The sequence below is a fragment of the Salvelinus sp. IW2-2015 genome, unplaced genomic scaffold (assembly GCF_002910315.2).
Source record: "Salvelinus sp. IW2-2015 unplaced genomic scaffold, ASM291031v2 Un_scaffold1259, whole genome shotgun sequence".
NCBI lineage: Eukaryota > Metazoa > Chordata > Actinopteri > Salmoniformes > Salmonidae > Salvelinus > Salvelinus sp. IW2-2015.
This window is the reverse complement of record NW_019942804.1, coordinates 219510-232341: the sequence shown is the minus strand read 5'-3', so window position 1 is coordinate 232341 and position 12832 is coordinate 219510.

The following is a 12832-nucleotide window of genomic DNA, read 5'->3' as shown; positions in this document are numbered from 1 at the left end:
CCCAGTCTTCAAACCCACGACCTGTTTGAATTGGAACTTGAAGGCTCCAGGTCGTTCAACCCAGCACCATCGTTTGAAGGTTGGAGCCTGGACCACCTCAGTCTTCAACCCCACCACCTGTTTTTGATTGGTGACCGGTGACGACGCAGTCTTCAACGCTCACACGGCTCGCTACTTACTGTTTGATTGAGCTGGACCTCCACGTCTTCAACCCTCATTCACCTTTGTTTGGTTTCTCGGACCTGGAAGCCCAGAGTGCTTTGCTCAGTACCCAACACTAGTTGTTTTGATGGTCACCTGGACACCAGTCTTCAAGCCCATCACAATCGGTTGTGTTTGAGTCTGGCAAAGCCGTGTTTGACACTAGGGTCTTCTTTAACCCACTTTACTTTTTGTTATGTGGAACTGGACACTAGTCTTGTTCAACCCACCCTTCGTTTTGATTTTGGCACCGTGGAACCGTCCCAGTCAACCAGACATGTCTGGAGGAGGCTAGACAATTCCCTGTTGACTTCCTCCTGAGCGTAACGATATGAAATTCGTGATACTGTATTGGTAAGGTTTTACAGTCGTTTTACTTAGACGGCTAAATGACATGTTTCAATGTCACCCCGCGCTTATAGTCAGACATGTTTATTCTGTGCTTCATAAATTTGTTGTGAGCGTTAATGAAGGCCTTATAGAGAGGGGTTGTACTGAAGACTGTCGATTCAGAATGTGACCCAGTTCTCATGGTGCCTCGATAAGAGTGCCTGCTGTCCCCAGCTGGCCAGCATCACTGTACCGTTGGGTGGAAAGGGGGCTGTCAAGGTGGCTTGAAAGTTCGCCTCGTGTCCCTGACGCAGCAATTACCGCGTGGGTGGAAAGGGCTGTCAGGGTAGCCTGATTGTAATGCCTCCGCTTCCCACGAGCAATAATGTACCTGGCTTGGGTGGAGAGTGGGCTGGTGCAGGTAGCTGGGATGAGAGTGCCTGCTGTTCCGCAGCCAGCACCGGAGTTCCTTTGGGCTGAGTAAAAGAGCGGTAGCGGTCTTCCGTGAGATGATAATGTGCCGTCTTGTGCCCACCAGCACATTGACCTTGGTGGTGGAAAGTAGATTGCAGTCGTAAGAATGAGAGTGATGCCTCTGGTCCCACCAGCAATTAACGGTTGGGTGGAAAGGGATGTCAGGTTGAGTGATGTGCGCCGACCTCTGCTCCAGACAGGCCACATTAACTTGGGTGGAAAGAAGGGGGGTGTTCAGCGTGAAAGCTTGGATAAGTGCGCTCTGGTGCCACAGTACATGTACCTTGGTTGGCGTGGCAAGGGCTGTCCAGGTAGCTGATAATGCTCTGTCTCCAAGACAGCGACATTTACCTTGAGGGTGGCAACATTGGCGGTCAGGGTAGAGTCCGATAATGCCTTGGATTCAATTGAGGGCCTGTCTTGTTGTGGCCTTGTTCTGCACGCAGGCAAGGTGCACTTCTGGGTTCGTGTGATGGTGGCGCGCCTCCCCCCTTGGGGTCCGCTTGCTCGCCCTCCCTCGCGTCCTTATTGTGTATCCAGATCGTCAAACAGAGCAGCGGTTGAGACGGTGGACGTCCGTCGGTTGGGGTTGCTGCGTGTTTGTGAGAGGTACGTTGTGGGAAGCGAGTGCCTCGGCGGACAAGACCTGTACAACGAGAGCGCAACCTGTATTCAGGACCCCCAGACAGCTATGGAAGTCGAATGCTGTCATGGTGAGAATGCATGGGTTGATGCCTAAACGGCAGAGACCTACCCACGGCGCCTTGAAGTGTGCTGTGTACCGACAGAAGCCGCTTGACCATGTTGTTCGTACCTGGCTGCAGGTTGTTTTGCTGCCCGTCTTAGGAGGGCACAGGCTTTGAACCCGGACTCACACTCACGCGTGCTAGCAGCCACGTGCCCCGGACAGATGGATGCGCGTAGTCTTCTGCCCCGCCGACTGAGGCTGAGCACGAATGCAGGCTTGATAGTCGCCCGCAGATGACTTGAGAAGAGGTATTTGCCTGCCATGTTTGATGTCAGTATCTCGGCCCTTCCTCCTATTGGGTCCGTCGTGGGACACGTGTCTGCTGTTGTCGCCACCGGGCTGGTGCCCGCCGCCCCCCGGGCGGGTGCCACGGTGGTTGGATGTAGCGTCGGCCCCGCGTTCCGCGTTGGCGCCTTACGTGAGCCGCCCGCGCCCGCTCCCTCGCCCGGCCCCCCACTGCGCCCGGAAGCTTGTCGAAGGAATAGGTCTCATCCTCCCGGCGGATGGAATGTTCGAGGAACTCATTGGGTGGGGTCCCTTTGTGGGATCAACTCCCCAGAACGCGCCGCCAGATCCGCCTTGTGTTGTTGTACGATCAGCCCAAGAGTCATGCAGTATGATTGTTTTAGGTACGCGTCCTTTCCGACTTAGAGGCCCACTGCTGTTCGCGTGTGGGTGTGTTTGGCCGGCCACTGAACTAGCCCGTGTCTTTGAGTCTTAACGCACCCGCCGGCTGTTCGGAGCCGCGCCTGAGAACTTGCTGTTCTCCGCATGGATCTTGACCGCGTCGAGCAGCGCTCGTTTCACTGTACTAGTTAACGTAAGTATGTCTCAGAAACGATTGCTGCAGGAATGCATCATATGCATTCGGTATGTTCGTCGTTTGGTAATACTTCAGCTGTTATTCCAGCCAGATATCGCGCAGGTCCCCCCTGCCGCCCGCGGGCGTCTTACCATCGAGCCCCGTCTCCGGCCGGCCGGTTCTCGCCCGTCTGTCGATCGCTCGGGTATTTGTGTTTGCTCGTAGTTGTTCGGAGTCTGTATAAGTCTGCAGGTGTTGTGTTGCCAGTGTTTCGCACGATTTCGTCGGCGTTGGCACGCTGTGAGTCGGAGTCTAAGCAGCGGTTCGTCCAGGTCGCGCCCAGTGTGTGCTGGTTATTCGTTGGTTCTCGTATATTACCCGCGTCGTCGGGCTGTGTCGACCCCGTCTTCTTGCTTTCTGGTGCTTATCTATGTTTCTAGTCCGATCGGCTTTGTAGGTACCCCGTCCTATTCGTATTCGTTTGTTGTGGTTTTTTTTGTAAAAGGACCCAGACCCTTGTCAGAGATCATGTTTTCTTTCTATGTAGGGTTGTGAAGTGAACATGCGTCCGGCTGAGACCTATCGAGTGCTGCGTGTATGTAAGGGCGCTTTCGTGCAAACACTTTGTCTCCGTGCCCCCGTTATCCAAAGATTTTGCTATGACTATATCGTCAGATTTTATGGCTTAGGTTGACCGACTAGAGTTCCTTGACTGCTTCCGAATAGTAGTGAGGGTTGATCGTATTCGGAGCGATTGCTGTTTATTAGGTGCTCTCCGACGTCTCTATGACTCTCCTCCAACGTCTCCTTCGTCGGGCGTGGCTCGTTGTACGCTTGTGCGGGCTCTACCCGAGAGTGATTTGTTTGCTGTGAGGTCGGGTGAGCTCCCCCATTCACATCCCTAGTTTGGACAGTCAAGTGCAGTGTAGTTCCCCCTCTGAATCATACCTGCTATGCGTTTCGTCCTGTATAGGTCCGGTCTACCGGGTTCCGGATAACAGGAGCCCAACCAGAAACATGCTTTGTTGGATGCTGTGGGTCACGCCTGTATTTTACAATTAGACTACAGTGGTAATTTCTTGCGCATAAAGCACAACGCATATCTAGGCTGGTGTCGCTGGCCTGCATTCTCGCCGCACAGTATGTTAATCGTCACCATTTTGTCTATTCCAACGGAATTGGCTACGACGCTCCCTATTTGTTAGCGACTCCGCCCTTCACATTCTTCGAGAGCTCGATTGTGGTGCTCGTGTTATTCGCGCTAAGTCCGGTTGCGGGATGTCGTTAGCCAGGTTCGTGAGCAGGTGAGCGGTCGACCTCGCTATTGGTCTGTCTGCGACTATTGCGTTATGGTTGTTGCCATTGTTGCTGATTTATAAGAGTCATTTGTTTAGTTTCAAACCTCGTGTATGTGTTGAACCGGCTTACCCTCGGAGGACAACACGGTAGATCTGCGATTAGGATGTTGGTGTGCGGGTGTGGCGGGGGCTGTAGACGTTGCGTCGGTGATAGGGGCCCGGTAGGGTGTTTTCTTGGTTTATGTGTAGTGTTGTACGAACTCAACTAGGTTCTCTGAGATTTTTATTGAAGCTGCGCGCTCCCTGACTTGGTCCGTGATATAGATAGATACACAGAGCAGGAGTGAGCTGACGTCCACGTTGGGTCACAGACTAGCAATGTTGACGAGGATCGACGTAGGCGCTTGATCAATCATGTCATGGATAAATCATGTTCTGTTGTCACCAGAGTCCAATACTGTTGAGAGCCGGAGATAATGTTGCTCGTTATGTATGTAGCGTTGTGTGTATGTTGGCCGAATTTGGCCGTGTGAGTGTAGTCGTCCGTCCTTGGCTCGAGTGGTGGTCTTCTCTAGTGGGGGCGTCGCATGTTTTAGTGGCTGACCCCTGTGATGCTTAGGACCTTTTCAGGGCGGATCTCAGCGGTGTCGTTCAGTGTGGCCGCCTCATTCTCCTTGTCGCCGGGTAGATGTTCACTTTGCAATTTTTGTTATGTAGTATTCATTCCGCTACTGAACCTGGTGATGATTATGTGGCGTGGGTCTTCGACTAAGAGTGGATGTGGCTTTTGCTAGAGTTGTTGCAGTGTGCCCGGCGAGCCTCCGTCTGAGTGCTCGCAGCCTAGTCGTCCCATTTTCTCAGCCATCGCTCGAGCGCCAGCTGCGTGCCTATTGTAGGTCGCCTCGGCGCGCTGGCGTGTGCTGGTCCGCTCGTCCGCGCAGAGCCTGGTCTATAGGACTGAGACCTTGAGTGCGGAGAGCGTGCTCGCGGTAGCTCGAGTGGTAAGCCGTGTTGCGACTCCCCGTACCGCGCTGTCCGGTAGTGGTTGTACCCTTGCTGGTTCACATCGGTACATTACCGCCCTTCGCGCTCGAGGCGAATGTGTGACGTGGCGCTCACAGCGACGCTCGAGCCGCGCTCGTCTGTTTACTCTCTACCACGTCTCCTCTTTCTGCGCTAGGTGTGACGGTCCCCCGTATCAGGTTCAGATACTGCCCTTGTGTGAGTCCGAGAGTTGGAAGTCACGTCGCCGCCCCAGCGCGTGTTGGGCTGTGGTACTGTTCCACGGTCCGGTTCAGTTGGATAATGTGTTGGACGCTGGGTTGCGGTCTCCAGTACATCCCGCCAGCGCGTGTAGGTTAGAGGAATAGGTGGCACGCGAACCTGGGCCTCGTGAGTTCTATTGCTGTGTGTGGCGGTCTGGTGTGGTCTTCTCGTCCGGGGGCCTCGTGGCCCCGGCTTGGCTCGTTCGATGTTCGAAGTGTAGAGCATTGTACCTCGCGGCGCCGCAGGCTCTTTGGGGAATCTAAGCAACCTATCCTAGTGGTGTCGCCGCGATCCCGGTGGCGCCGCTGGGATCCGTTCGCCGTTCTGGTCGGACTCATCATGTTAAGTGTCAGCGTGTATGTGGTCTTAGGTGAACTCCGCGCGTCGGCGAGTTATGCACGTCTGTAGTTTCACAGTGTAAGTTATCGATCCTCGCCAGTTAGTATTATTTATTGTGTCGTTGAGATGCGCATTGCACAGGAAGTAGTGTAGCCTCGACACTACGATACGTGCATGATGATAAGGATCCTGGGCAGGTTACCATTCGTTATGTACCGATTTAAATAGTGGTATCTCTTTGTCTTCAGGACCCAGCAGATCGCGGGTCTGCGCCGCTTTCCGCTCAGTTCCTCCAGCCTTTGCCCGCAGATGAGGGGCCCTTACTGCCTGGAGTCACTGCTACCTTGTCTCATTCCCGTGGTACAGTTGCCCGAGCAAGCGCCCCCCTGTCCCCCCTCCCCTTAGTAAGAGAGGTCCGCCCGTTGGGGCCACAATGTTTGTATCAGATTGTGGGGCTGACTGCTTGCTATGTGAACGGCGCTCGCGCTGGCCGGACGAGAGCGCGGAGTCCGGTGCACGCGGATCTGCGTGCGTTGGCGCATGGCGTACTGATGCTTGTGCAGACGCAGCGGTGCTCTCCCGAAACACGTGGCATCATGGGGCAAAACTGGACGCCATGACGGGGCGAACGAGAGGTGCGTGGGTAGCCGGAGGTGGATGCGCATGCGAGGCTGAAGTCACTCCCAGCCACAAGAAAAACGGACCCAGAGGAGAGACGTCTGAGTGGCACGTCGATGATGAGTGTGAGTGACCGTGCTTGAGTGATTTCAGCCTGTGACGTGCTCGGCTCCTGCATTTCGTTGCAGTGTAGTACAGTGGTTCCCGCGATTGATCAGCCGCGTGAGGTGCCCTGGATGGTAGAGGACGTTGTACGTTTGTCGATCTGATTGAAGGAGGTTGTGAATGTGATTGATGCGTGAGGTGTTGGTGTATTACTTGCGAGTGATGGCTGATTGACGCAGATGTGGATGCGTAGTATAGTGTCGTGTATTGATGGTCTTTTGGTATATGCGTTTTGCCGTTAGTGTAGAGTGGTGAGCGCGTGTGTGGAGGTTCTCTGCTGGCGCGTCGCGTTCGTCGAGTGGTAGAGTGAGGCTGGACGGTGAGGAGTGAGTGAGTGAAGTGTGATCTTGCGTCTTCGTGAGTGGAGTGAGTGAGTGTGAGGTGGAGGGCCTGGATGTGTAGTGGAGTTGAAGTGGTCAGAGTGACGTATCAAGAGATCTTTTTGTGTCTCGGAGTACGAGTGAGACCATATGGTCGGATCGTGTCTAGACGACGTGGCATGTGGAGCTCTCGCGTACGTACTGAGCACCGAGGGAGACATTAGAGGAGAGACATGAGAGAAATGAGAGAGAGAGATGAAAACAAAAAATGGAGAGAGGAGGCGCGTTCCCCGCCCCCCCCGAGCCCACGACCGTAGTCGCCAGTCCATCAGGCCCCTCCGCACCCATCGACGCCCTTCCGGCCCCCGCCACCACCCCTCGCCCCAGCGAGTACCCCCCTCACGCATGCGACGCAGAAGATCAGCGGAGGACACGATCTGCGAGGGAAGAGAGAAGAGAAATGAGCGAGAGCAGAGAGACTAAGTCTGATGAAGACGCCGTGGAGAAGAGAGAAATAGGAGAGGAGAGAGAGAGAGAGAGAGGAGGAGAGAGAGGTAAGAGAGTAGAGAGGCGGCAGGAGAGTCTGTGGAGGTGAAGTGTGAGATGACTAGGAAAGAGAATGAGAGAGAATCTGGGGAGGAGAAGCAGAGTGAGACGGCATAAGGACTAAGCAGTGGAGGTTGGTGCGATAGGACTGGACTTATCCAGTTGCAGAAGCGAGAGTGATGCCTAATCATAAGTAGATGCCCTGAGGCAGATAGCACTGATTAGATTACAGGGAAGTACTTGTATTGAGTTATCTGGGTAACTTCCTTTGGTTTTGAAGGGGAGGGGCGGCGATGAGTGCATGGCTGCAATTGGTGTGGTACGTGGCAAGACTCTGTAGTAAAAACCACGAAAAAGATTCGGGTTAGACGATAAAGGAAGTTCGGGAGATACTATCCCTTGAGTCGTGCCCTGTGTGGTTTCAGTTTGACATACAAGGATGTACACACTCCAACTGAATCTCTGATCCATCCTTGGGAGATCATAACTGTCGGATCTGATTGGACAGGAATAAAAAAAAAAAACATGATTCCCCATTACTATTAAAAAACCGCGCAAAGCCAAGGCTAATACGTTCATGTTTAAGCTCCAATTGGAGCTCTTCCCTGAGATAAATCATTCAGTATGTGCAACTAGGACAGACATTTTTAAAGTGTCAACTCTCACTCTCGATCAGGTCCGGGAACATACTGTTGGCGTACCAATGACTCAATGCACCTCTGACAGCACACTTTGGAGAAGACTGGAAGACCAATCTGCTCTATCTGAGATTCGGACATCAAGTCAATTTGATTGAGCCACCAACATTGCCTATCATGGAGAACACCAGTTCATCGGGTGCTCGTTTGGCTTACAAGGACCCACGGGAGCAGATTTATTTTTTTTTCTTATTTTGAGTGTTATTTTTGGGTTTTCCTGAGGACGATCTCTTACTCTACTCCTAGTAGCAGTACGAGCTTCGAGGTAATGATCTACAAATATCAGGAATCTTCTCTTTACTCGGAAACTCTGTTTCTCTAAGTTGCTTATAATGTGTCCTCACTCCACATTTCATTAAATGTCAATATTAAGTTAAGAGTACCAACACCAGGTATTACACAACACTTCAATTGAAACACAAGTAAGTGGAAAGAAAAATAAATCGCACATCCTTTTCATCTTAAATAAAGAAGGGAAAACTCGACCCTTTTTCCCCTCTCGATGTAAAGTGAACCCAGAGAGTGGGCGGGCGGATGGTATAGTCGTCTTTCAATTGTACCAAGCTGAAAAAACCATTGGAGATCATATGATCTTTGGAGACGTGGAGAGTGGTGGTCACAGATTTACTAGTTAACGCTCAAGACGACTGCGTTCAAGCGAAAGAAGTATAACTCACCGGTTAGTGTATTACAGTCATGCACTAACACACACTGGATTACTTTTACAAAGACAGGTGAGATAACGCCCTGGTGGACAGGCTCACCATTTAACATGTTTCGCAGTAAGATACCGCAGGACTGCATCAAGTGCTCTGCAGTACCTCATTGTCAAACTCAATTCCAAACCTGTCAGGAGATTTGGCTTGACCATACTGACGTTCTTTAATTATTTGTTATTTTCTTTTTCTTCTTTTTTTTTTCATTTTTTGTAATATTATTTATGTAATTGTTATTCAGGTTTATTTAGTAATATACTTTCTTCGCACTTAATTATTTCTTACAAAACTGGGCATTGCTGGTTAAGGGTTGTAGGTGAGATTTCACTGTAAGGTCTACCTGTAAATTTGATTTGATTAGATTTTACTCACAATGATGTATCCGTCATAACGTAGCATAGCACGAGTCAGCGAGAGCATCAGTTATTTTTAGTCGGAAGGGGAGAAAAAAAGGTCATGTGGTGTCAAGCCATGTTGTTGTTACAGATGGTGACCGGTGGCAGGCTTGCGCTGAAAACCATCCATGTCCCTGGATGATTATGACAATGTTTTTAACGTCTGACTTTTTTAGCAGACTAAAAAGTGATAAATGTAGTTCATGGCTTTGCTCTGCGGTTCAGCAGTGCCAAGAAAGACAAGCGGGAGAGTCAACACAGTTTAGGCAAAGCAGCGCTGAGGGGGAGTCTGAAGGAGGTTAAGTGTCCCCTCACTCCCCTCAATGCCATATCTCCCTTATTGTTGCACACAATTGAATGAATGGCTCTGGGAGACATAAATGGGAGCCCCTCGGTAAGCAACAGTTTGGAGCCACAGGGTTGGATATAGCGTAGTACTACTCCTGAGCTTACACCCAATACATACTTTCAACTTTCTCTGATTTGTCTGCCCATAGCCTATAACCTGATTAATATCAGAACCAGAAGCGAGCAGGTAGGTACCTTAATAAAAAACTGCCAAGACTACATAAAATATAAACATCATTTATTTGTTTATCTTGACACCTCTCTATTCCATTGGCCTTCAAACAGGTAGATCATCTTCTGGGAACAAAAAAACCTTGGATCACCACTTATCATAAGAGTACACACGTGCAACAACGTGGATCAAATTCCTGCTGTGGCGAGTGGGGGGGGAGGACGACCAAACGAAACTTACAGCCTCTCAAAAAAAAATTTTTTTTTTTTTATGGTTGAAAAAGAATGCTTTTCTTCACACTCATTCTCTTTCCAAAGGTCTTTGGCTTTCAGGTTTCAAGACTTCTCGGTGGAATGGGGAAATCGGGTGCAGGATGCTTGTCAACTTTTTTTTTCTCGTTAAGAAAGACATGAGGCGAATAGCCGCAAAATTCAACCTACTGCCGGACGCAAAATTGGGAAGTGAATTGAACGCTGAAACCTATTTTCATATTAGTGTAACGACCATTATGGAAACAGGAAGCTAATTAGCCAATGGCGTTTTGCGAGTTGGCCAACTTGGCAAAGCTTGGTTGCACTGCAATGCACAGCTGGAAACGGAAAAGGTTATCTTGACATCCATTGAAATATTTTCATCTGATACTTTTCAGCAACCTGTCCCTTGATTTATTTTACAACTTCCCAGAAAGTTCACCTTACACCAGCGATTGCCAATGCCACATCATCAAATAGAGCACATTTTTACCTCATGACGGTGCTCAATTTAACCTTCGACTTAGGCTCGATTTCAACAGAATCGCTTTAGCCATACATCCGCTATATAGTTGTTTATATAGTTATATAGTATAGTTGTTGTTTGTGCAAAGTTCTCAGGCTGGCGGACGTAAAGGTAATGGCGGACTGAACGAAGTTTATGTAGCGCACCTCAAGATAAAACGTAATCATCAACATCTGCTAAGTTAGACTAAATATCTAGCACTTACATAATCTGGTGGGTGATTCACTTCAATCTGATAATAACACAAAACAAATCTTAAGCTAGAGACATTTATCGACAAATATTAGCAAAAACAAGCAACACCCAAACTGACGGAGAGTAAGACAGGGGAACGCGATTTCAAAAATGGAAATGTGACTCTTCTACAGACACAGACGATTTTATTATTTTCCCACCGGGAATGGTAAGGTCGAAACCGATCTGTTAAAATCAATAAATGACAACTGGGGTATACTTGAAATTAGAGTTAGTAAGATATAAAAGAGTTGAAGGCAAGCCTGAGAGATGGTTGATGAAAAAGCTGTTGACAATTGGAGAAGGAAACACACAAGCTAAAAGGGACAGTCAATAAGATTGAACCGGGAAGTGAATGAAATTAAAAAGGAGAACACGGTTTCTGAGAGAAGCCTTACTGGACATACACACTAGATCAATGAGAGAGAATCTGGTACTTAAGGTATCCAGGAAGAGAAGAGGTGAAGTTCTGAATTTCTGTAGTTAGAGAGTTTCGCTCCTTACAGCGCTTCAGATGCCCACGCGAAGTTATCGACGAAAATCCAACTTGAACGTGTAACCGCTTCGGACAGACGAGGCCAAAGTATGACGCCAATCGTTGCGCCAAATTTGCTCCTTTAAAGATAAAATAATGGTTAAAAGCCTGGGTCAAGACTTTGCTGGGACGCAAAATTGGCATTTTGAATGATTTAGTTTCCCGAAGGAAATTGCAGAACGGCGCAAAGTTCTGTATCCAATTTTGCAAAGAAAATAGATTAAACGCGAAACGAGTTAGCTCTCGTCTTTTATTTGATAAACTATATTATTGATACCAGTGTTTCATGAGACACAGAAGACTACTCCATGGTTATTAACAAAATGACGGAATGGTTCTCGCATAGAGCGCGAAAATAAACACAATTCTGCCCGGTTATGGATTTGTTAACACTACAATAAAAAATATAGCTTTTTCTATAAATCGTTCAACATATAACTAGAATTGAACACAAAGCACTAATTTCAATAGTGCGAAGTATAACAAGGCGGTCAGGTAGATGATAATGCTGATTCAAGCAGTGGCCGTGCAGCAAGCCTTTGTTGTTATTTCCCTTAAGGTTGCTCCCTCTAACATGTCAAAAGACAGCTTGACGGTACGTCCTTGCTTTGTGAATAATAACACTGGAAAGAATTGTACAAAGGGCAATTATTCAACCAAACAGAATCAATCTTCATTGAAATGACTGGTTGAGGTAAAAATACAGGGCTGAATTTACACAAAGGCTTATTTGTTGTACTCAGTTCTTTCTTAGAGGAAGTTGAAGGCACTCAATATCTTCAGCACACAATAGTGCTCAGCTGAGGTAAAATGCCATATAGGCCCAGAGATTAAGTCTGATGTTATTTGGAATGCTTTGTCACCAAATAAAATGATTCATGGCGATATGAGGAACTCAGTTGGGTAKCACTGGTYTTGAAATCCACCATTTGTGTTTTGACAGACATCAGTATTTTTTACCCCATTAATTTTCCATGTTTCTGGGTTAACTTCTTTGACTTAACCGGTGCACTTCCATGGGATCTGAGTGAGGCATATTTCACTTACACGTGTAACTTCTACATGCTCAAATCATACATTTKTTTTGTAATTCAGCAAGTTTATTCAGCTTGAGGTCCACTTGTTTGGTTTGGAGTCCTTAATCATTTTTTCATGGCCATGCTCAAAGTCAAGTTCCCTCGCCAGTTCTCTGTTGTATTATTAACCACTGGAACCATACAATTGTTTTTAAGACCACTTCAAAATTATGTTTTTAGGGTTGTAAAATTCCGGTAACTATATAAAAATTCCCAGATTTTCTATCTAGAAATCCTGGTTGAAAGATTCCTTGATTCAGGAGGGAATAAGCAGTAAATTCCATGATCCTCCAACCTCACATTTTGGAAACAAATGAACATAAACCAACATAAACCAACCAAACATTCACTGTATTTACATTGACTACAGTGGTATTGCATAACACACAAGTTGGGATCCATTTTATGTCAATGTCTATTCAAGAATTGGAAGCCCCATTGTTAACACTTAACATTAAGGTGCCATTATATCCATGTCATTTTTTATTTTTTTTATTTCACCTTTATTTAACCGGGTAGGCTAGTTGAGAACAAGTTCTCATTTACAACTGCGACCTGGCCAAGATAAAGCAAAGCAGTGCGACACAAACAACAACACAGAGTTACACATGGAATAAACAAATGTACAGTCAATAGTAGAGAAAAAAGTCTATGTACAGTGTGTGCAAATGGCGTGAGGTACCCAGTAATACCTGTAGTAACAGCACTGTATTCACATGTAGTTACCCAGTAATACCTGTAGTAACAGCACTGTATTCACATGTAATTACCCAG